Source organism: Hyla sarda, chromosome 6 (genome assembly GCF_029499605.1).
Source record: "Hyla sarda isolate aHylSar1 chromosome 6, aHylSar1.hap1, whole genome shotgun sequence".
Taxonomy (NCBI): Eukaryota; Metazoa; Chordata; class Amphibia; order Anura; family Hylidae; genus Hyla; species Hyla sarda.
In genome coordinates this window covers 45363993-45389095 of record NC_079194.1, presented here as the reverse complement: position 1 = coordinate 45389095, position 25103 = coordinate 45363993, and the positions used below count along the sequence as shown (strand labels likewise).

The 25103-nt window shown below is 41.0% G+C and overlaps 1 protein-coding gene across 4 annotated transcripts in view; it reads right to left on the bottom strand.

The window, feature by feature from the left end:
* Positions 1-25103, bottom strand: part of DDR2 (discoidin domain receptor tyrosine kinase 2) — a 106954-nt gene that overhangs the window by 69953 nt on the left and 11898 nt on the right. The window contains exon 3 of one of the 4 annotated variants that reach the window (XM_056523571.1): positions 4183-4306. The exons of the other annotated variants lie outside the window; for them this stretch is intronic. The gene's annotated coding sequence lies outside the window, so the exon portion shown is untranslated. The remainder of the gene's footprint in view (positions 1-4182; positions 4307-25103) is intronic. 4 annotated transcript variants of the gene reach the window in all.

Here is a 25103-nt window from a genome sequence, read left to right as displayed (position 1 = left end):
ATGTTCACACATCTCTTTGTTCATGATACGTTTGAAGTCTGCATTAGATTGTGAAGCAAAACTTACACCACTCGAATTCAGTGCTGGCTGCATAATCACCTGTCTGCCAACAGGTGTCTCCTCCTGAGAGATACGTGAATCTATACAGTGCCAGGTCTACCCTGTTTTGTGATGTGAAGATTTGTAAATTACTTCTATTAAAAAATCTTAATCCTTCCAGTACTTATTAGCGGCTATATACTACAGAGGAAATTTTTTTCTTTTTGGATTTCTTTTCTGTCATGACCACAGTGCTCTCTGCTGACACTTCTGTCGATTTTAGGAACTGTCCAGAGCAGCAAATGTTTGCTATGGGGATTTTCTCCTGCTCTGGACAGTTCCTGACATGGACAGAGGTGTCAGCAGAGAGCACTGTGGTCGTGACAGAAAAGAAATCCAAAAAGAATATAATTTCCTCTGTAGTATACCGCCGCTAATAAGTACTGGAAGTATAAAAAAAAATTAATAGAAGTAATTTACAAATCAGTTTAACTTTCTGGCCTCAGTTGATTTAAAAAAAAAAAAAGTTTTTCAACGGATGGATATGCTGAAATAAGGAGCAGTGAGAGCAAGGAGCCTGATGTGCACATAGGGAGTGACGTCACCTCTGCTTCTAAAGCAGAGCTAGTGGATGGGAACCATGACTACCAGCTGTCAACAAGAAAGGAGAAAAGAAGAGATATTTACAGAACCAAGTTGGCTCTCATGAAGCCAATTGCAAACTTCATTATGCTGCCAAGTTCTATACATAAAGACAAAGTTAAGGATATGGTAATAGCCCTTTAAGGGAGAGATGCTCTTGAGAGGCATTGTTTTCTAATATGGGCCCCATCAGGTAAGGTAAAGATAAAGGTAAGAAAACTGCCAAAGTGTAAATACGGTAATATTTAATTACTTGGTGAACTAGGATATCTTAGAACATAGTACTTAGGCACTGTATAAGAGAGCTGTGGGCATGATTAATTGGATGCCACTTCCAGGGTACGAAAAAAGTGCAACCTACCACTTGCCCCAACCTCTTTTCCTACATACTTGTACAGTCTTCTCTAAAAGGTAGACCCCCAACTAGGCAAAGGTCTCCACACTGGACTTTGTGTAGGGTTTAAGAGTAGTCAGATAAACCAGGTTGATAATACAGATAAGATACAGATAAGGTAGAAAATCACAAAGACAGAGTCAGGACAAGCTAAGGGTTAAATCTAGACATTAGCGAAGTACAAAATCATCAGACAAAGGCAACACTAGGGAACAAGCAAAGGTCAGGTCACAGGAGTTCAGCAAGGATAAACAGGCACAGGAAACAAGGAACGTGGGTGATGCAAAGTGTCTCTATCATGGGCCCAAATGAATATACATAGCATGTTTAAATGTCCTGCTGCCAGGAGGTGTCCGCATCGGAGCTGCAGCTTACTGGCCCGGTGCTCCCACCTTCTGATTGGCCAGTGTCTCGCTCACTGACGAACAGCCCTGCAACGAGCAGGGCCCTTGCCAGGACGATCAATAGAACTGCTGCACCCACTGCGAAGAGGGTGGACGTGGCACTGGAGCTGCACAAGGTACATATGTTGCATTTGATCATTCAGAAGTAATAAAGTCTAAGACATAATTGTAGCATCGGAAAGTCATATGTGGTAGTGGAATAGACTAATAAGTGATTGTAAAGTGTATATTCGGCATTTTGCCAAGTAAAGTTGGGGGCGGTGTAAAAAGTCTGGCTACAAAAAGTCCCTTTAATTTTATGAAATATGAGCATTTTTGTAATTAATGTTCTGCAGCAGCCGGACCGGACCACCCTCAGTAACTATTATTTTTTCCAACATATGGATTCTTTTACTGTGACTATATAATTTATACCTAAAGATAATCTTTTGCTCTTTATAAATGTAGCTATTTAAATCTGGATATGAGTAAGGAGCAAGGAATTGACAATTGGTGTGCCTTGTGAAACTGCCCTCATCTTTTATGAGGAGAGAGGAATAAAGATATTGCACTGTGAAGATTTCCATGGAGGAAGGAGGTTTCCAGGACTTAAAGGGGCACTCCACTGCCCCAGAGTTTGGAACATTTTGTTCCAAACGCTGGGTGCGGGCTGCGGGGGTCGTGATGTCACACCACACCCCCTCAATGCAAGTCTATGGGAGGGGGTGTGGTGGCAGCCACGCCCCCTCCCATAGACTTGCATTGAGGGGGTGTGGCGTGACGTCACGACCCCTGCAGCCCGCACCCAGCGTTATGAACAAAATGTTCCGAACACTGGGGCAGTGGAGTACCCCTTTAAGCTTGTAAGGTAAAACATTCAGACGCTATTACATTTGTTAAAAATACAGGAAAGTCATTAAAATTGATAGAAAAAAAGTGTGCGTTTAGGGAACCCCTTTTTTCTAGGTTATGTCTTGAAAAAAAGGGTTTCCCAAAACGCGTCATCTTTTTTTCTATCATTGTTCATGGCTTTCCTGTATTTTTAAAGGGGTACTATTATTTTTAAATCAACTGGTGCCAGAACGTTAAACAGATTTGTAAATTACTTCTATTTCAAAATCTTAACCCATCCAGTACTTATCAGTATGCTCCACAGGAAGTTTTTTTCTTTTTGAATTTCCTTTCTGTCTGTCCACAGTGCTCTCTGCTGACACCTCTGTCTGTCTCAGGAACTGTCAAGAGCAGGAGCAAATCCCCATATCAAACCTCTCCTGCTCTTGACAGTTCCTGAGACAGACGGAGGTGTCAGAGGTGAGAGCTCTGTGGTCAGACAGAAAGGAAATTCAAAAAGAAAAAAACTTCCTGTGGATAAGTACTGGAAGGGTTAAGATTTTGAAATAGAAGTAATTTACAAATCTGTTTAACGTTCTGGCACCAGTTGATTTAAAACAGAATTGTTTTTCACCTGAGTACCCCGTTAATGAATTTAATAAAATCTGATAAAGAGCTCCTAATCACCCATCCAATTTGTCATCTTGGAGGCAGTACGTGAAGGGGTGAGCTGATATACAGTTTTTTCCTTACATATAAGCAACTTGCAGGCAACTCTGGCAGTGGCCTATTCCTCAGTGAACAAAGAATCGGGCATAGTAAAATTCAACATGCTCCATTTTTCTTCCTCCCATGATCTGCCACCAGTGGAGAGTCGGGATGCCCCCATACACATGGCACTGTCGACTAATTCTAAAATCAGCAAGCATGTCTAAAGTTCTTCTAATGTGTATGGGCAGCTAAAGACGTACCCTACCCTCCTTCACCATGTAATTTCATAGCAGATGGAATGTAGGCGAATCCTTGTTCATAGATAGTAACTGTCCACAATACAATGTATGCTTTTTTCAATTAACCCTTTTATGTACAGCATGATTTAAAGCAAATCATCTTAATATCACTGTGAAAATCCAGGTAGAAAAAACAGACATGGCCGCACATCCACAATTTTGTATTTTGATCTAATTGCTTCTCAGCATAATTTCAAAAACGAACAGGTTGTTAGTATACATTTTGATCCAAAGGTACAAGCCCACTCGCCACGTCAAGGCCACCTATTTAGAGTGGGTCCCTAACGTCCCTAGCATAAAATGGCGTAGCACTGGGCGGCGACCACCACCGCCGCGACACAGGTGCCCACAGGGGGAAGGACCCACTGGCAGAGCAGCCCCAATGCCACTCAAACCAGTCTCTGGGCCGCACCACCCCACAGACACGGCGCCGCGCATGCAGCAATGGATGCCGCACAGCACCACACCAGTGTGAACAAGGTGTAAAAGCTCACTTACCATGTGCTCCCAGTCAGACTGGGAGGCTGCTAGAAAATGAAAGGGCCCTGTGTAGCTACCTGCTACTTATATAGGGTTGGGCTGAGGGGGTGGGGCAGAGTTCACTGTTGCACAGTAAAAAACAAAAAAAACAAAGTTAGGTTTAGAAAATCCACCAAGTTCAATCTGTTATCCTTCATTATTGACACAGAAGAAAGTAAAAACTCCATAAATTAGTAGTCTACTGTCTCAAAAAAATTAAAAATAAATAAATAAAAGCCGAGATTAAGTTGTCCCCTCATAAATATTAGTTTAATTGTGTAAATACACAAATACACCAAAAATAATATTTCAGTTGGAATCATAAAAAGAAATGCTCCTGTGTGTAGATATTGCTGATACTTACTTGTTAAGGCGCCCCCTGCTGTTCTGTTGATTCCCTCACCTCATGTGTCCAGTGCAGGTGGTCACACATACTCAGTAGCTGAACTTCAGCATCCAGAGCTTCTTGTTCTGCCAGTGTGGACATTCTGAAAGAGAATCAAAAGAACACTAGGGGGCACCATAACAAGAACGTAACGGCAATATCTAGACACAGGAGCGTTTTTTTAAGGGGTGTCAATTGAACAATTATTATGGTTTTATGTGATCTAACAGAATACAGTAAATTATTATTCCTTGATGAGACATCCCCAATAACCATTAACCCCAATAACTAATCAGTTCATCAATTTAGAGCACAGAACTTATATTATTGCTTTCAAGGCTTCCGGGTCCCTTGTAAACATTATAAACGAATTGGCCATTACATCTTCATATGGCAAAACGTTCCATAGTCTCAGTGCACTTACTGTAAACAAAGCCCATATAGAATGGTGTACAAACCTTCTGGTTTTGATCCTCAGTAGGATATTCTACCATTCGTAAAAGTTACTTAAAGGGGTACTCCGCTGCCCCAGCATTCTGAACATTTTGTTCAGAACGCTGGGTGTGGGCGTCCGTGATCGTGACATCACGGCCATGCCCCCTCGTGACATTACACTATGCCCCCTTCATGCATGTCTATGGGAGGGGGCTTGACGACCGTCACGCCCCCTCCCATAGACATGCATGGAGGGGGCGTGGCATTACATCATAAGGGAGCATGGCTGGATGCAAGCTCTCCCCAACTTGCACATGTTAAATCAGCTCTGTATTGTTATCTATTTTTTCATTCTAGTTATCACATTCTATTGGTTTAATAACAACTACTGTATTTATGTTGTTCACACTCTATTTTCTCCATACTTATTTAGGACATTATGGTATGATGTCTACATACTGTGGTCCAAGGTGCTCAGCCGTCTACAACTGAAATGCTACACTCCACGTTCCCTAAGGTATTATCTACTACTCAGAACCTCCTCTACGCAAATCATTTTCTTACACAGATAGATGACGCTTAAATTTTATAGCCATAATGTTAGGGGCCTAAATTCACATAAACGTAGAACTTTCCTATGGAACGACATTAAGGAATCTAATGCAGATATTATTTGTATACAAGAAACACACATTAGGGATCAAGATAGCAACAAATTTAAATATAAGCATTTTCCAAATATATTCATGTCCTGTGCTCCGACGAAGAAAGCTGGTTCCATGATTTTGGTTAGAGACACTGTGACATTCCATAAGAAACAAATAGAAACAGATCCACTAGGACGCTTTATTATCGTATCCTGCACAATCAATAATAAGGACTACACAATTGCATCAGTATATGCCCCGAACTCAGGCCAGATAAGGTTCTTAAATAAACTAATGAAAAAAATAAATAAGATTAAACAAGGAAAACTAATTATATGCGGTGACCTAAACTTAACAAACGACTTTAAACTAGACTCTAATTCTCAGAGTTCAAGAAAAGTTCTAACACTCAACAAATGGTTATTCACTGAAGGTCTATTCGACATTTGGAGATGTAAACACGGAATTGAGAGGGATTACACATTCTACTCTCAGACACACAAGTCTTACTCGAGAATAGATTATTTTCTAACTACAATTCATACAATCTCTGATGTTGAATTATGCACTATTGGCAATATAACGTGGGCCGATCATGCCCCTTTGTCCTTAACTATCTCCACACCTGATTTTCCAAAGAATAAATTTATTTGGAGGAATAATTCTTACATTATGAACCTACCAGAGGTCAAAAACAGACTCTATAAAAACTTAACTGAATACTTTAAGCTTAATGTAAACTCCACTACGAAGTGCTCAACCCTCTGGAATGCACATAAAGCTTATGCAAGAGGGCTATTAATCCAAGAGACTGCTAGATACAATAGAAACACGAAAGAAAACATCAAAAAAGTTCTCCAATCCATAGCAACCCTAGAATCCCAAGATAAATCGAACCACTCTCAGAACTTGGATATAAACACAAAACTAAAAGCAGTTAGGATAAAATTAGCTGAGTTATTGTCCGCAAAGTTTGATAAACAGATTAAAAGACTTAAATACAATTATTATTGTAATTACAATAAAGCATCTTCATTGATGGCCATGAGAGTGAAGGGTATCAATACTAAAGCTAGAATCCCCCACCTGATTAACCCACAGACAAAAGAAAAAATACAAAACCCACAAAGTATAGCAGATTCCTTTAGTAAGTATTATGAATCCTTATATAACTTATCAAATGACCCCTTAACAACACAACCAGACCCTGACAAAATAGACCTCTTTTTGAAAAAATGCAACCTCCCTCAACTACCACAGAATTGCATTACAGAACTAAACAACCCTATCTCTCCAAAAGAAATATCAGAAGCCATTACCTCCATGAAACTAAATAAATCCCCTGGGCCAGATGGTTTTACGTCAGAATATTACAAAACGTTTGAGTCCATACTTCTCCCCTATTTGGAACAATTCTTCAATGAATCAAAATTGAATGGACATTTCCCTAACGAATCTTTAGAGGCGACTATAGTGACTCTTCCGAAACCAGGGAAAGATCCGTCATGGCCATCTAATTTTAGACCCATATCCTTACTAAATAATGATGTGAAAATTTATGCTAGGATATTAGCTAATAGAATTTCGCTAGTCCTGTCCCACATTATACACGATGACCAAGTAGGATTTATGATTAATAGACAAGCAAATGATGGAGTCAGGAAAATAATTGATTTAATTCACTGGTCAAACAAAAATAAACATCCATCCATATATTTATCATTAGATGCAGAGAAAGCTTTCGATAGGATCCACTGGACTTATGCGTCTAAAGCAATGAAATCATTCGGCTTTCCTGATGAAATTATAAAATCCGTCTTTGCCCTATACAGCAACCCGAGCGCCTCAGTCCTGGTCAATGGCATTCTTTCAGTCCCTTTTCAGATAACAAATGGAACTAGGCAAGGTTGCCCCTATCTCCATTATTATTCCTTATCTCATTAGAACCATTAGCAAAAATGATAAGAGACAATCTTTCCATCAAAGGCATCCCTATATCTAAAGAAAGCCAGAAAATAGGATTATTCGCAGATGACATAATCTTATCTCTATCTGAACCTCTCACTTCTCTCCCGATAGTACAAAATATTCTACACAGATTCGGCGAACTCACATATTACAAAGTCAATGAACCTAAATCTAATATTTTAAGCATTCATATTGACCCACCCACCAAGGAGCAATTAATGAGACGCTTCTTATACCAATGGGACCCACCGAAAATGAAATATTTAGGCATAATCTTAAACAAAAACATTTCGTGCATGGTGAAAACAAATTTCTCCACCCTAAAGTCAGATCTCCAATCCTCTCTAGATAAATATACGAAAGGTGAATGGAGTTGGATGGGTCGTTCCATCATATACAAAATGTTTATTATGCCCAGGGTTTTATATGTTATGCGATCCCTTCCAGTTTACGTGCCAGCCAACATACTAAACAGTCTTAATAAACAAATGACATCATTTATATGGGGTCAGTCTAAACCCAGAGTCTCCCTAGTGGCATTACAAAAATCTTTTAAACATGGAGGAATGGGACTACCCAATTATCATGCCTATTATAAATCTATTATTATCAGGCAATCCCTGGAATGGCTAATACCCCTAGAACAACAGAAACCATGGGTTAAGCTTGAATCAAATATTACTAAAATAGAGAACTGGAGCACTACCCTATTAAATAAATCACGCTTCCAATTACTTAATAGACCTGGAATTCCCCCAACCCTCTCAATAGCGGGAAAAGTGTGGAGTTCGAGTATTATAAACATTGACAAAATTGAGGGTACCATGGACTCCCCGATACCACTCCAATCTCTCCAGCTCTTTCTCCCTAAACTGAACATTCTACATTGGGAGGATCTGGGCATTAAATACATCTCTGATGTACTTAGGAACAACAAAATGCTATCATTTGATGAATTACAGTCAAACTACAAAATACCCGAATCCGATAAAAAATATTACAACATTCTACAGAAGCACTTGCAAAAATTCCCTGAATCCTATTCTTCGCTCCCAAAAAGCCTCCATACTTGGTTCCTTGATCCTGTAAAGGAGAAAGAAAAGGGACTTAAAAACTTTTATTCCTATTTTAATGAAGACAAATGGTTAAACAAAAATTCGGGGATGGTACGATGGGAATCCGACTTGGGACAATCCTTCTCTGAATCTAAATGGCTGAATACATCCTTAAAGATAAAAAAAGCAACAGTATGTGCTAATTTATGGGAACATCATTGCAAGTTTGTCAATAGATGGTACTACACACCTAAAAAATTATCTTTGATTTTTCCTCACCTGTCGCCACTATGTTGGAGGGATTGTGGGGAACAAGGCTCCCTAAAACATATCTTCCTCACTTGTCCGGCCATAGTTACCTTTGTTTCAGAAGTAAAAAGTATGATTTTGAAATTGATCCCTCATTGCTCACAACCTAAAGATGAATTACTTCTATTACTTCTGGGTCTGGAAGATCTCCCAAAAAACATACAAACTCCGATTGTACACATATGTTTGTCATATAAAATGTTACTAGCCTCCAAATGGAAATCAAAAGAGATTCCACACATTAACGAATTAATAAATACACTGCTATCTCATTATAACTATGAGCTAATATTTTTTGGTCAAAAGGGAAAAAGAGATGAGTGTACAGCCTCATGGGAATCCTGGATTAAGCTTTATAAACCCCCATAGACCCTTACTATCTAAACTAAGTTATGATACAATTTAGCTTACTACACACAAAAGAGCGGTTCTTCGAGTGTATAAGACGGCTGACCCTTGTGACACCCTTGTGACACCTCGATTCTGAATTCTACCAAATACCAGACAACTGCCTGATTCAGCAATTTTGATTGATTTTGTAGAAGTTATGGAGACTCACTATTTTATTGTTTTATTGTTTTCCTTCTTATTGTTATTTTCTTGCTCTCAAATTTCAATTAAGGTCCCTTTGGACCTGATAGATCCTTTGTGAATATGCATGACACTGTTTGGATGAACAATTATGCTCCACCGGTCAAGGTTGTTATGCATGTTCATATGTAAACTCTGACACATCTGATGTCATAATATGTTATATGTTACATTTCTTATGTTTATAAAATTCAATAAAAACATTGTGAAACATAAGGGAGCATGGCGTGACGTCACGACCACTGTCACCGGAACACGGTGTTCATTCAGAACGCCAAGTGCTGCATGGACCCTCCACTGCAGGGACTCCCACGATCAGACATCTTATCCCCTATCCTTTGGATTCCTCTGATCTTCTATTCACTTATTCTGACATCCACTGCTCAAGAAGGGGCATGTCTAAGGCAAGCACTGAGTCCGCCCTCACTTACCATGCATTCACTGTTTTCATGCTGCAGTCTGATAGACAGGACAGGAGTGAGCACAGAGGATTGCTAATCCCACTCTCACTTCCTGGACGTTGTCCCTGCCTTTGCTTCAGCTTGGACAAAGATGATGCTGCAGCCGGACTGGATTATGTTCTGAATGGTATGGGGAACCCGAATGGTCCTTTTTATAAGCCAGGATTGGTATAAAAAGGAGATACAATTAGTACCAATTCTGACAGTGCCCAATTAAATTAAACACAATATTTCCATCTATATGCCCCTAAACTGTAGAATTGCCCCCTTTGTGTCCCGCACAGTAAAAGTGGCTGGGTTATTGGGCCCTATTAAGTAGGTATATCCCTCACAGTAGCAGGTCGTTTCCCCATTAGGTAGGTATGGATGTGCTACAATAGTTTTAAAATTCCCTTATTAGGTAGTCCCTCCATACCCAGTGGGTAAATACGTTGGCAGGTAGGTATATAGGTAGGTGGCCAGGTAGGTAGGTAGCCAGGCTGGTATGTATGTAGGTAGGTGGCTATCTTGGTAGTTATATAGGTAGGTAGCACGGAAGGTAGGTATGTGGCTATGTAGGTAGGTAGTCAGGTAGATAGGCCACCTTTCCATGGCCAGGCCCCCAGACTGGGTTGAAAGTGACAGAATGGTCAGTCCAGCCCTGTCCAGCAAAGTGTCAGAAAAACTGACATGAACTGATACCATTCATGCCAATGGGTCATTTTTGTCATTAGCTTGCGGTCATTTTTTATGCCTGATCAAAAACTGTGACACTTAGGCTAAGTTCCCATCAGCGTTGTACTCTGTCCCATTCAATGTCCATTTGGCTTCTTTTTTCTTTTTGCGAAAAACTTACCTTGAATGGGTCAGAGCACAACTGACACCACCTGGGCTCTGACATATCCTATTGGGTCCGTCAGGTTTCTGTCGGGTGTCTTAGGGAAGAAAAAAATGACTTTTTTTTCTCCGCTTAAGTCCCATAATTTAAACAGACTCTTCACAACGGAGCACAAGGCTGATGTGAACTAGGCATTACTATTTTTCTCTCTGGCCAAAAAAATGACTACAAACAGAATTCTAAATTACAGTAAAAATAAACATTACAGTCTATGATGCCAGATGTGACCTGAAGACCTTCCGTTAGCTTATGGTTTTTGACGTCCGGTTTTTAAAGTGAGCATGCTCAGAAGACAAAAAAGGGACAAAAACTGTTGTAATCTGATCAAAAACTGATGCAAACTTTCTGTTCTAGCCTAAGTCTCATAATAAAAGAATGCATTTTTAAAATGTGATGTTTGATGTCTTAATTCACAATATTAGTTTTTTTCATGTACTTTAAAATGTTTTACACTTCATAAAGTAGTAAAGCTTTATACTAACAAGTGACTTTGAAATAAGTCAGTTCTTGCAATTACAAAATGTATGAAAAGTTTTTTTTCTATGAAAGTAATTTATAAAGGAATGCTCCGAAAAACCATAGCCAGTACTGTAACTGCTGTATAAGCAACAGTGGTCATTGTGAATCATAAGGAAGTGGAAAATTTTACTCACTCATGTGTTCTTCAGAAAAGTTCTTGGAAAAATATAAGATAATTTCCTGGGATGTTGTGCATATATTTACACACCGCATTTATCCATGTGCTTTGTGATACTTCACTTACTTTTCAAAAAAAAAAATTCCTTGATAAAAATAGATTCAAAACAATACCTGGCGCCTAATATATAATTCATGAATTCTAGGGAATTCTTTATAAACATAAATTTTCTTTTTGGTCTATGGTGGATGTCAATCATGTGACACAATTGTGTTTGTCACAGTCAATTTACAATATAGAACTTCTCATAGGAGTCACCAGCTGTAAGGACGTAATCAGTACTATACACAATACACTGTGGTCTAAGGACAACTCGTGTAATACCAGCATTGGCTGAATCCTTATGGCCACTTTACAGGAAATTGGCTAGCTATCACATTGGGGGTGGGGGGTGGGGGGGGGTGTTAAAAGACCAACATTGCCTTGTGTAATAGGGCTATCTATCATCCACCAAATGAGCAAATGCTTTTTTGTTGCAGAGGGACTACAGGAGACAAATGTAAGTAAGAGGTATCACCCCAGGGTTATATTTACAGTTTAGACTGCTCACTACTGCTTTATCATGTCTCCATGTGTGTACAGTGCATAGAGACGTAGAAGTGCAGGATCTCCTCCTCTGTGCGTACAGTGCATAGAGACATAGAAGTACAGGATCTCCTCCTCTGTGTACAGTGTATAAAGACATAGAAGTGCAGGATTTCCTCCTCTGTGTGTACAGTGCATAGAGACATAGAAGTGCAGTATCTCCTCCTCTGTGTACAGTGTATAGAGACATAGAAGTGCAGGATCTCCTCCTCTGTGTGTACAGTCTGTAGAGATATAGAAGTGCAGGATCTCCTCCTCTGTGTGTACAGTGTATAGAGAGATAGAAGTGCAGGATCTCCTCCTCTGTGTGTACAGTCTGTAGAGATATAGAAGTGCAGGATCTCCTCCTCTGTGCGTACAGTGCATAGAGACATAGAAGTACAGGATCTCCTCCTCTGTGTACAGTGTATAAAGACAAAGAAGTGCAGGATTTCCTCCTCTGTGTGTACAGTGCATAGAGACATAGAAGTGCAGTATCTCCTCCTCTGTGTACAGTGTATAGAGACATAGAAGTGCAGGATCTCCTCCTCTGTGTGTACAGTCTGTAGAGATATAGAAGGGCAGGATCTCCTCCTCTGTGTGTACAGTGTATAGAGAGATAGAAGTGCAGGATCTCCTCCTCTGTGTGTACAGTGTATAGAGACATAGAAGTGCAGGGTCTCCTCCACTGTGTGTACAATGCATAGAGACATAGAAGTGCAGGATCTCCTCCTCTGTGTGTACAGTGCATAGAGACATAGAAGTGCAGTATCTCCTCCTCTGTGTACAGTGTATAGAGACATAGAAGTGCAGGATCTCCTCCTCTGTGTGTACAGTCTGTAGAGATATAGAAGTGCAGGATCTCCTCCTCTGTGTGTACAGTGTATAGAGAGATAGAAGTGCAGGATCTCCTCCTCTGTGTGTACAGTGTAGAGAGACATAGAAGTGCAGGATCTTCTCCTCTGTGTGTACAGTGTATAGAGACATAGAAGTGTAGAATCTCTTCCTATGTGTGCAGCATATAGAGACATAGAAGTGCAGGATCTCCTCCTCTGTGTGTACAGTGTAGAGAGACATAGAAGTGCAGAATCTCCTCCTCTGTGTGCAGCGTATAGAGACATAGACATGCAGGATCTCCTCCTCTGTGTGTACAGTGTAGAGAGACATATAAGTGCAGGATCTCCTCCTCTGTGTGTACAGTGTAGAGAGACATAGAAGTGCAGGATCTCCTCCTCTGTGTGTAGTGTTTGGCAAACACCATAGGCATTATACTTCACATGCTAGTTCAGTATAGACTAGAAGAATAAAATAAAATAAAAAATGTCATGACATGCTTAAAGGGGTTCTCCGCCCCTAGACATCTGATCCCCTATCCTAAGGGGGATAAGTATCGTATAGGGTATTGTGACGTCACGGCCCCGCCCCCTTGTGATGTATGCTCCACCCCCCTCAATGCAAGCCTATGGGAGCGGGCATAACCCTCGCGATCAGACATCTTATCCCCCATCCTTTGGATAAGGGATAAGATGTCTGGGGGCAGAGTATACCTTTAAGTCCTAAGTAGTGCTCCTTCAATTGAAACTGTATCCTTGCAAAGCTACTACAGTATATCAACTTTATGGTATAGGAGGAAAATTAAATCTTGTCATTCATATTGAAAGACTAGGGTAATATTATAAATTCCACAAAGCGAATGACAACATGGAATTGTGCAATTCCAAGACATTAGAATATTTAACATTTTTTGAAACATATATCTGGGCCAATGTATTATTTTCTATTCTGTCAAAAAATAAAATGGTAAAAGGAAGGACGGCCATATTGATGTCACTTTTAAATTAGAGTCAATAAAGTTTTCATCCTTATACTGTATACTGATAACTAATCGAAAGTTTTATTACTGATTTCTGATATCTAAAAGGTGACAACTTATTGGCTGCATTTCTTGTTTTTACTGCAATTGCATACAAATATATCAATAAGTAAGTAAACATCTGCACAGGGCACATCAGTCCTCCAGAGCGATGGGCACCCAACAACCCCCCAAAAAACTGCTAATCTTGCAGGGAAACAACCACTTTAAGCCACTTTTTTTTTACATGACTTTGGTATTTGGCTTTGGACACACTTTCTTCTTCTGTATGATATATTTATCTAAAATACAAGTAACCAGCCGTACAATATGCTCTGTAAAAAAAAAAAAGAAACTTTGGAAAGAAGAGTCAGCAAAATTCTAGCTATCCATCCCACATTTGGGAAATTTAAGTGAAAACAATAGTTTCCTGTGCCAATTCCCATAACCATAAATCTTTTTAGCCCTATTAATTCTGTTGTCGTCTCTGTATATCCTCCAGACCGCTTCCTGATGATGTGAGGCCTCTCTTCCCCATTTTGTCATTTTCGTCCCTCATTTGGCTGGAGCTTTGCCCACTGCCTGTGATATGTATGCTACTGCATGGGGCACAGTCTCCTGTGCATTACAGCTTCCACAGATCTTTGGCATCCCACTAACAGTCTGGAAGGTCTTTGACTACTACTAGATGCAGGGAAGGACATTTTGCTGGTGCAGCTGCTTCAGCTGCACAGGGGCTCAGGGAGTAGGAGGAGCCCACTCAATTGTCCCTATGGGTGCTTCTGCCATGAGGCAAATTGAGTGACTTACCTCAGGTGGTGCCACCTAGAGTTAGTAGTTGGGCGGCACAGGCTTGATTGGTGGAGTATAATGAGGGCTGTCTGGGCTACCATCCCCATTATAGTCTGCAGTCAGCCAAAAGTTATTAAAGCCAAAGCATGTTAGTGTTTTGGGCACATTGCCAATATGTTGAAGACTTCAGCTTGGTAGTACAAATTTACTTAAAGGGGTACTCCAGTGGAAATTTTTTCTTCAAATCAACTGGTTCCTGAAAGTTAAACAGATTTGTAAATTAATTCTATTTAACCCTTTAAGGACCCAGGGCATATGGGTACGCCCTGGCTCCCTGGTAGTTAAGGACCCAGGGTGTACCTGTACACCTGTGGGAATTCCGGTCCCCGCCTCGTGCCGGGCGGTGACCGGACTGGGATGCCTGTTGAAATCATTCAGCAGGCATCCCGTGCAAATGCCCAGGGGGTTCATCAGACCCCCACATGTCGGCGATCTTTCCAGATCACCGGTGTGAATTCACCGTCACCCCCCAGGATCGCTGCTATTGGCCGGATGATCGTCGGCAGGGGAGGGGTTAATGTCCCCTTCTCGCAGCTCTGCCGGCTTACTGAGTTCAGTCAGCGGGCAGAGCTGTGAGAGAGAGCCAGGGACCCCCCTCTGTGCAGATCGGAGCCCCTCAGGGCTGAAGAAGCAGTTGTCAGTGAAGGCAAAGGTAGAGGGTAAACAAAAGAAAATGTAAAAAAAAAAATTCCCCCCCTGACCCCCTAATATGTCCCCAAGGGTCAGCCGCAGCTTTTTCAGCTTGACCCGGGCCCTATTAGGCATTCAGGGCACTGCATTTGGTCCCCCCTTTTTTTTCACCCGCAGCGCTCCCCCCCCCCATATAACGGTGTGTGATTTCTATTCACACACCGTTATAGATAAAGTCACACCAAGCACACACTACATACTTTCCCCCCGCCACCGTTCCCCCCGACATCGTAGAAAAAAAGCGATGGCTCGCGGGCATTTTCGGCAGCGGAGGCATACGCTTTACTTGCCTCCGACTCTGAATCTGTCAGTGAGGATGAGGAAGATCCTACATTCCTGTGTTCTTCCTCGTCCTCCTCATCATCTACTACTGATGATGAGTCACCTGTACGGTGGTGGAGCCGCCACCAGGCAAGGCCACGCACCCCCCATGAAAGTGACCCAGTGGCCGGCACTAGTACGAGTGGCCATGCAGCTCGTAATAGGAGTCCGACCCCCTAGACAAGTTTACCGGAGCTCCCTTCCTGTGAACCTGTCTGGAGACCCCCAGAGGGTTATCAGCCACGGATTCCTGAGTTTGTTGGCGACTCAGGAATCCGGATTGACACGGCTGGATTCACTGAAATTGACTATTTTAGTTATTTTTTCAGTGACAGCTTTGTCAATCTAATGGTGGAGCAGACGAATCTGTACCCCCAGCAGTTCATCGCCCACCACCCAGATTCTTTTTTGGCCAGGTCCAACGAATGGTACGCCATTGATGCAGCAGAAATGAGGACATTTTGGGGCCTCTTGCTGCATATGGGCCTGGTCAAAAAGCCCAGTGTCGGACAGTACTGGAGCAGGGACATCCTATACAAGACCCCACTTTACAGTGTGGTCATGACACGGAAACGGTTCGAGGCCATTCGGAAATGTCTCCATTACACTGATAATGTGGCATGTCCACCCCGAAGTGATCCTGCCTATGACCGGCTTTACAAAGTGAGGCCAGTCATAGATCACCTTGGGGTCAAATTTTTGGAGGCCTACGTACCCCTCAGGGAGCTCTCGGTAGATGAGTCTCTTATCAGTTTTAATGGGAGACTCATCTTCCGCCTGTATATTCCCTCGAAGTGGGCGCGGTATGGCATGAAGCTCTACAAACTTTGTGAGAGTACCTCCAGGTACACTTACAAGTTTATATGAGGGACGGGATTCCCGTATTGAACACCCAGAATGTCCCCCCACTCTGGGTGTTAGCGGGAAACTCGTTTGGGACCTTGTGCACCCATTGCTGGATAAAGGTTATCACGTGTATGTGGACAACTTTTATACCAGCATCCCTCTGTTCACATCCCTTGCCGCCAGATCCACATCCGCTTGTGGGACCGTGCGGAAGAACCAGAGAGGCCTCCCTCTAAATTTTGTTCAGACACCTATGTCCAAGGGTGAGTCCCGTGCCCTTACCCATGAAAACCTGTTGCTGGTCCGGTATAAGGATAAGAGGGATGTTCTTATGCTGACCACAATTCATGGTAACGACAGCTCACCCGTCCCTGTGCGAGGTACCACAACAACGGTCCACGAGCCTGATTGTATTCTGGACTACAATCAGCATATGGGGGAGTTGATCTTTCTGATCAAGTCCTCAATCCATACATGGCCATGCGGAAAACATGGGTATGGTACAAAAAAGTTGCGGTCGATTTGGTACAGGTTTCCATGTACAACTCTTTTGTAGTGTCCCAGTACGCTGGCAACACAGGGACATTCCTCCAGTTCCAAAAAGAAGTCCTAATGGCCCTGATCTTTGCTGACCGGGAAAGAGCAGGCCGGACTTCCCAAGAAACTGGAAATATAGGTGCCAGGATCGTCCCAGGCCAACACTTTCCAGGTGAAGTCCCCCACAGTGGAAAGAAGGAACGATCCCAGAAAAAATGCAGAGTGTGTCACAAGAGGGGGATACGGAAGGATACCACCACTCAATGTCACACTTGCCCCGATCATCCGGGCCTCTGCATTAAAAACTGCTTCAGGGAGTATCACACTTCCATGCAGTATTAAATTTTCCCTTTTCATTTTAATTTCCCGTAATTTGACCCCAATGTACCAAGTCCCGAGTACATTCCAAGTTTTAACCCCATAAACCACTAAATTGCCCAAAAAAATGTTTCATCAAAAAATTAAAAAAAATTAAAACCTGATAACCTCAGGGGGTATATTTTCCAAAAATGGGTCATGGGTCACTGAGTCACAGAGACTTTTTTATGTTGTCTCAAATGTGCAGCGCTCTCTTTGAACCTGAGCGGGATGCGCATTTGAGGCAACAGGTTAGGGACGGCCACACACATCACATTCCCAGAATGAAGATTCAGAGCATAGGGTTTGGGGTGGGCATATGTTTTAGTTTTGGCTCTGGGTCATCATTCTGGGAACATAACCTATTTTATTGTTTTACGTCTCATTGTACCCCATTTTAGTTATTTACCCCATGTAATGCTCCTTGACGGGGGTCCCGCTGTTCTGGCTCCATAGGCAGCTATGCAAAAGCTCAAGGCCCCTGACTGCGCTCCTGCTCCTCCGAGACCTAGTGTGCACCCGCAGAGCTGTTTACGCCCAGATATGAGGTATGTCCTTACTGCAAAGAAATGTGCTTACAAATTTACAGTGACATTTTCTCCTATTACTACTTGTGAAAATGAAAAATGTGGGGTAACCCCTGCATTTTAGTGTTAAAAATCGAAGTTTTCATTTTCACATCCCAATTTAATGAACATTTATCAAACACCTGTGGGGTGTTAAGGCTCACTGTACCCCTTGTAACGTGCCTTGAAGGGTGTATATTTTCCAAAATAGTAGGCCATGTGGGGAATTTTTTGCTGTCCTGGCACCATAGGGGCTTCCTAAATGCAACATGCCCCCCCCCCCCCCATTTCAGCAAAATTAGCAAATGTGACTCCTTCTCTTCTGAGCATTGTAGTGCACCCGCAGTGCACTTGACGTCCACCCACACATGGGGTACTTCCATACTCAGAAGAAATGGGGTTACAAATATTGGGGGGCATTTTCACCTATTACCCCTTGTAAAAATGTAAAATGTGGGGCAAAACCAGCATTTTTGTGAAAAAATTATAACTTACACATATAACTTTAACGAAAAGTCGTGAAACATCTGTGGGGTGTTAAGGCTCACTGGACCCCTTGTTACGTTCCTTAAGGGGTGTAGTTTCCAAAATAGTAGGCCATGTGGAGGATTTTATGTTGTTCTGGCACCATAGGGGCTTCCTAAATGAGACATGCCCCCCAAAAACCATTTCAGCAAAATTTGCTTTCCAAAAGCCAAATGTGACTCCTTCTCTTCTGAGCATTGTAGTGCGCCCGCAGTGCACTTGACGTCCACACATGGGGTATTTCAATACTCAGAAGAGATGGGGTTACAAATTTTTGGGGACATTTTCACCAATTACCCCTTGTAAAAATGAAAAAAAAAATGCATTTTAGTGAAAAAAAAAATCATTTACATATTTTTTTTGTCAAATTCCAATACATATCCAACTTTAACGAAAAGTAGTGAAACACTGATACAAAGTAGTCCGCCTGCAATTATGTTGGCGGCCACTAAATATGTATTTTTCTGTATCACAGTAAATAAGTATGAAGCAAGAAGCGAAGGTGCCAGCTCACTCCTGTAAGCGCCCGGATTGGATTTGGACTAATCCAGGTAAGTAGTAGGCAGAGAAAGAAATATCCAGCGCAGACTCTCATGCAAAAGGAACTTCTTTATTGGCTAAAATGCATGTTGCTAAGGGATACAGCAAGGATTCATGCAGTGTGACGCGTTTCAGCCCGCAGGGCCTTAGTCATACACTTAAAACATTTTTATGTGAGTCTGCTTATATATGCTAGGTGGAAGTGACGACACAGCAGGTGACGCCCCTGCTACACCTGCATATATAATTAGCATCACCATACAGTGTTAAATATGTACACTACAAAATGGAGCATAATACATTGGCAATGCCTTTAACTCTACTTGGACACTCAGGATTTATCATATAGAGAATTTATAAAATAAATAACAAAACCTTTCATTATACAATCGTGAGCAGTCACAAAAAGAGAAAAAATCAGAAAAAATAAAAGCAGACATGTTAATATCCATAAAACTAGATGGGAGAACATGTAGATTTAATATCTTGACTTGGGTAATCTCGAACAACACACTTGAGGTATTAAAGATTATTGATAATGAACATGAATAATCAATGTAGTATAAAGCAAAAATACACGATAGAAAATGAAGGAAAAAGTTTTTTATTTCTAGACTTAGAGACCATATAATTGCATATAGAGTGAAAGTACATCAGTTTGCATAAAATAATTTATAAAAGTAATGTATATGTAAAGGAACATATATTTGAACGACTTTCCACTAATAATGCAGTATGGTGTCAAGTCGTCTATTCAGACCTTGCGGCATGCGTGTTTGAAGCGTTAGGATCCAAAAAATCTCTCTATCGAGGACCTTTTGTCTCAAATCTCCTCCCCGTAGTGGTTTATTCACTCTTTCTATTCCTTGTAACATGAAGCTGGAGGTGTTCCCTTCATGCATATCTACGCAATGTTTCGTTACCATGGAGACATGCCGCCTCTGGAAGTGGGCAACGTCAGACAGATGTTTGCGTATGCGCACCTTGAGTGGATTGATAGTACATCCAACGTATTGCACATTACAGACGTGGCATGTGAACAGGTGAATAACTCCAACAGTTTTACAATTTATATATTGTTTAATATCATATGTCTGATTATTACTGGATGATACAAACGATGTGGAGCCACCTCTGGGACCCACATTTGTAGGATCCAGGGTGATTAAGCCATGTTGGTTTTATACAAGGAGACTCCAAGTATAAGCTCGGTGACAATTTTTGACCGAGAGTGGGGGCCTTTCGTGAAACACAACTAAAGCCATCACCGAGAGCCACCGATTTTAGGGAGGCTCTCGGTGATGGCTTTAGTTGTGTTTCACGAAAGGCCCCCACTCTCGGTCAAAAATTGTCACCGAGCTTATACTTGGAGTCTCCTTGTATAAAACCAACATGGCTTAATCACCCTGGATCCTACAAATGTGGGTCCCAGAGGTGCATATGTTGCAAATATATGCACAACTCCACATCGTTTGTATCATCCAGTAATAATCAGACATATGATATTAAACAATATATAAATTGTAAAACTGTTGGAGTTATTCACCTGTTCACATGCCACGTCTGTAATGTGCAATACGTTGGATGTACTATCAATCCACTCAAGGTGCGCATACGCAAACATCTGTCTGACGTTGCCCACTTCCAGAGGCGGCATGTCTCCATGGTAACGAAACATTGCGTAGATATGCATGAAGGGAACACCTCCAGCTTCATGTTACAAGGAATAGAAAGAGTGAATAAACCACTACGGGGAGGAGATTTGAGACAAAAGGTCCTCGATAGAGAGATTTTTTGGATCCTAACGCTTCAAACACGCATGCCGCAAGGTCTGAATAGACGACTTGACACCATACTGCATTATTAGTGGAAAGTCGTTCAAATATATGTTCCTTTACATATACATTACTTTTATAAATTATTTTATGCAAACTGATGTACTTCCACTCTATATGCAATTATATGGTCTCTAAGTCTAGAAATAAAAAACTTTTTCCTTCATTTTCTATCGTGTATTTTTGCTTTATACTACATTGATTATTCATGTTCATTATCAATAATCTTTAATACCTCAAGTGTGTTGTTCGAGATTACCCAAGTCAAGATATTAAATCTACATGTTCTCCCATCTAGTTTTATGGATATTAACATGTCTGCTTTTATTTTTTCTGATTTTTTCTCTTTTTGTGACTGCTCACGATTGTATAATGAAAGGTTTTGTTATTTATTTTATAAATTCTCTATATGATAAATCCTGAGTGTCCAAGTAGAGTTAAAGGCATTGCCAATGTATTATGCTCCATTTTGTAGTGTACATATTTAACACTGTATGGTGATGCTAATTATATATTATAAATTCCCAATAAGTTTGACGTGTCACATGACCCTCTTCCTATTGAAAAAACAAAAGTTGGATTCAAAATGGCCAACTTCAAAATGGCCGCCATGGTCACCACCCATCTTGAAAAGTTTCCCCCGTCACATATACTAATGTGCCACAAACAGGAAGTTCATATCACCAACCATTCCCATTTTATTAAGGTGTATCCATATATAAATGGCCCACCCTGTAGTTTATAATATAGTGTCTGGACCTGTGTGTGATGGTTTTCTCTAAATTTTTATGTGATTTTTCACCTCAATATTTATTTCTAACAGCATACAAAATGACTGTTGTCTCAGATTTTTCCCAGGTTGCAATGCAACCGAGACCTGACTCACTAGTCAGCTTGGTGGGAGAGAGATCAATCTGTAACCAATACAACAGCTGTAGGCCTTTTGAATGGATGCAGCTCATTTATGTTTCAATGGGTGGGGTGGCTGATTTGTGTGTGTGGGGGGGGAATGGAATTATGGGATTTATAGACAAAAAAGAAAACTCAAACAGGAAATACCAGTTCACAAAAAGCTAGCCACAGTATTATGGTAATCTCACAACATAGCCATTTAGCCCCAAGACAAGCGCAAATCCTTCCTAAGCATGTTCATTACTGCCTGCCAGGTACATACTAAAATCACCTTATGGTGGAGAACCCCTTTAATGAAACCCTAATTGACCACCATACATATAGGTCTACAGATAGATATTTTATTAATGTGTATATTTGTATCTTTAAGTATCTGTAAGTAGTATAAGGGTATGTTTACATGGCGGAATGTCAGTCAGTGCGGAATTCCGCCGGAATATTTTGCACAGACATCTGCACACTGCAGCCAGATCGTGCAAATGTGCAGAACGTCTGCCTGTGTTTTCCAGGCATGCATTACACACATTTTACACCATGCGAACATGCCCAATGAATGCATGACATTTAATACCATAAAGCTAATCTAACATTACTTAAAAAAAAAAATATATATATATATATATATATATATTAATAATAATTATAAATACAATAAATAAGTGAATATATATATATATATATATATATATATATATTATTGGAAAAAATGGTTACATTAATTATTGATGACCGATCACTGAGATTAATACATTTCATTATGCAAATGTTTGCATATATTTGCATTTTGCATTGACTGTGTTAGCATGAATATCTAACGTGTTTTAGGAATGCGTACTGCATTGCAATAACTGAGTTAATAATAAGGCAAAGGGAGAAACAGTGTTTCCTTGTATGATTTTTTTTGGTCAGAACAAGGAGGGTCTGTCTAGCGCCTGCAGAGGGATTAACAGTAACAGTCAGGTAACTCTCCAGGAAAGAATCACTCGCAAATATTGAAATCTCACATGTCTATATGGAATACTTTAAATGTGGTGCTCGGTATTTGTGAAAGTCCTGCAGCCAGTCATATACAATGTTACATTAAATATTTTTACGGGCCACAAGGCAAACGCAAGACATGTTAAAACTTTCTTTCTTCCACAGCAGTCTGTGATGTGTCCTGTGGTTCAGGGTGACAGAAAATCAGAGCTCTACTGTGTATTTCTATAATGTGTTATTTATTTATTTATTTTATTCCATTTAAAGCTCGTATAAACGTACCTATAAGTCACTCTTGTAATATTTAAACCAAAACTATATTATTATTGATAATATATTATAACTGTAATATTCTATATCTATATGATTATTGAAAGGATTTACATCTATTACATGGTAGTTTTTCAACGTGCATTTTGCAGTATGCTGTTATGTGTAACATGATGGTTGGTCATCAAATAGAAGCCTGCTGTCCAAATGGACCCATTAGTCAAAGGAAACATGAAATAATGATACTATATGAAAGGTCATCAGTATTAGATCAACAAGAGTCTGACTCCTAGCACCCTACTGATCAGATATTTGAAGGTGCCACAGTACTCATATCTGCGTGGCCGCACTATTATTCATGGTGGTACAAGGTACTGTGGTCTTGTCGCGTTCACTTGAATGAGACAGAATTGCAGTACCTTGTGTTGTTGGCAATGCAAGTATGAACATTGTTAAACAGTGAAGAGGCTATGGCACTTGCATGAAGGTCATGGCCCCTTCCAACATATGATTGGCACGGGTGCTAGGAGTTGAACCTCTGCCAAAGCTTCATAACCCCTTTAATAACCCCTTTGGTGGGTCCATTTGGACAGCAAGTTTCTATTTGGTGCCCTTACACAACAGTCCATTAAGGGTCTATTCTTACGTACAGTATCCTGCGCATATTTGATGCACAGGATTTTATGTGCTGGATTTGGAGCTTTATTCAGTCATTTAGTTTACATTCAAATCTGAAGCATAAAATCCTGCACATCAATCTGCACAGGGCAGTACTGGGTCCACTTCTTTTCAATATGTTTATAAATGACCTTGTAGAGGTATAAGAGAGTAGAATTTCAATATGTGCAGATGATACTAAACTGGGTAAGGTGAGCACCACAGAGGATGATAACATAATATTACAGAGGGATCTGAGGAAGCTGGTGGCTTGGGCACAGACATGGCAAATTAAATTTAAAGGGGTTATCCACCATAAGGTGATTTTAGTACATACCTGGCAGACAGTAATGGACATGCTTAGGAAGGATCTGCGGTTGTCTTGGGGCAAAAAGGCTATGTTGTGAGATTACCATAAAACTGTTGCTAGCTTGAACTGGTATTTCCTGTTTGAGTTTTCTTCTTTTGCCTACAAATCCATTAATTCCATTTTCCTCCCTCCCACTCATCAGCCACCCCACCCATTGAAACATAAATGAGCTGCATCCATTCAAAAGACATGTGGTTTTCAATCAGGGTTCCTACAGCTGTTGCATTAGTTGCAGACTGATCTCTCTCCCACCAAGCGATCGCTCCACCCACTGAAGCAGACAGGCTCCCTGTCATCAGCTGACTAGTGAGTCAGGTCTCGGCCGCATTGCAAACTGGGAAAAATCTGAGACAACAGTCATTTTGTATGCTGTTAAAAACAAATATTTGGGTGAAAATCGCCACACACAGGTACAGACACTATATTATGAACTACACTAACTTTACAGCCCCTCTAGCATAGTCAAATAAAAAAAAAATCCTGGAATACCCCTTGTTCCCACCTGGCATATACGCTGCGCAAAATTTCTTCACTCCAAGTGGAATCCTGATGGTCATCTCCAGGGAGTCTTGGCTTTTGTCCCACTGGCTCAAAATACAATTCTGTAACATCCTGAAATGAGCTTTCGCCCTTGGTACAGCTTCCAGAGATGATGTCATCATTCCTAACACCCTCATTGCCTTCCTCACTAAACACTGATCTACTTGAAGGAGATCTTGTACCGCCTCTTGGAGATTGGTGGATCTCTGTTCTGAGAGGAACAACCTCATTCGAAGGGTATCTATTGTGAACCCGAGGTAGGAGATGACTGTAGAAGGGTTCAGAGAGGATTTTTTCACGTTCACTATGAACCCATGGGCGTCCAGCATCTGCAGGGTCTTGTGAAGATGTTGCTTCAATATGGCTTCTGAGGGGGCTCTGACTAGCCAATCGTCCAGATAGGGCATTACGCATATTCCTTGAAGTCGCAGAGCTGCAGTCAGGACCCCCACCACCTTGGTAAAAACGTGAGCTGCCGAGGTAATGCCGAATGGTAGGCATGTGAACTGTAGGTGTAGTATTTGGTGATTGGATAGGAGCGCAATCCATAGATATTTCCTGTGGGCTTTGAGAACCGTAATATGCAGGTATGTGTCTTGAAGGTCGACTGATGCTAGGAAGTCTCCTTCTTCTCTGTTTACTACGGCA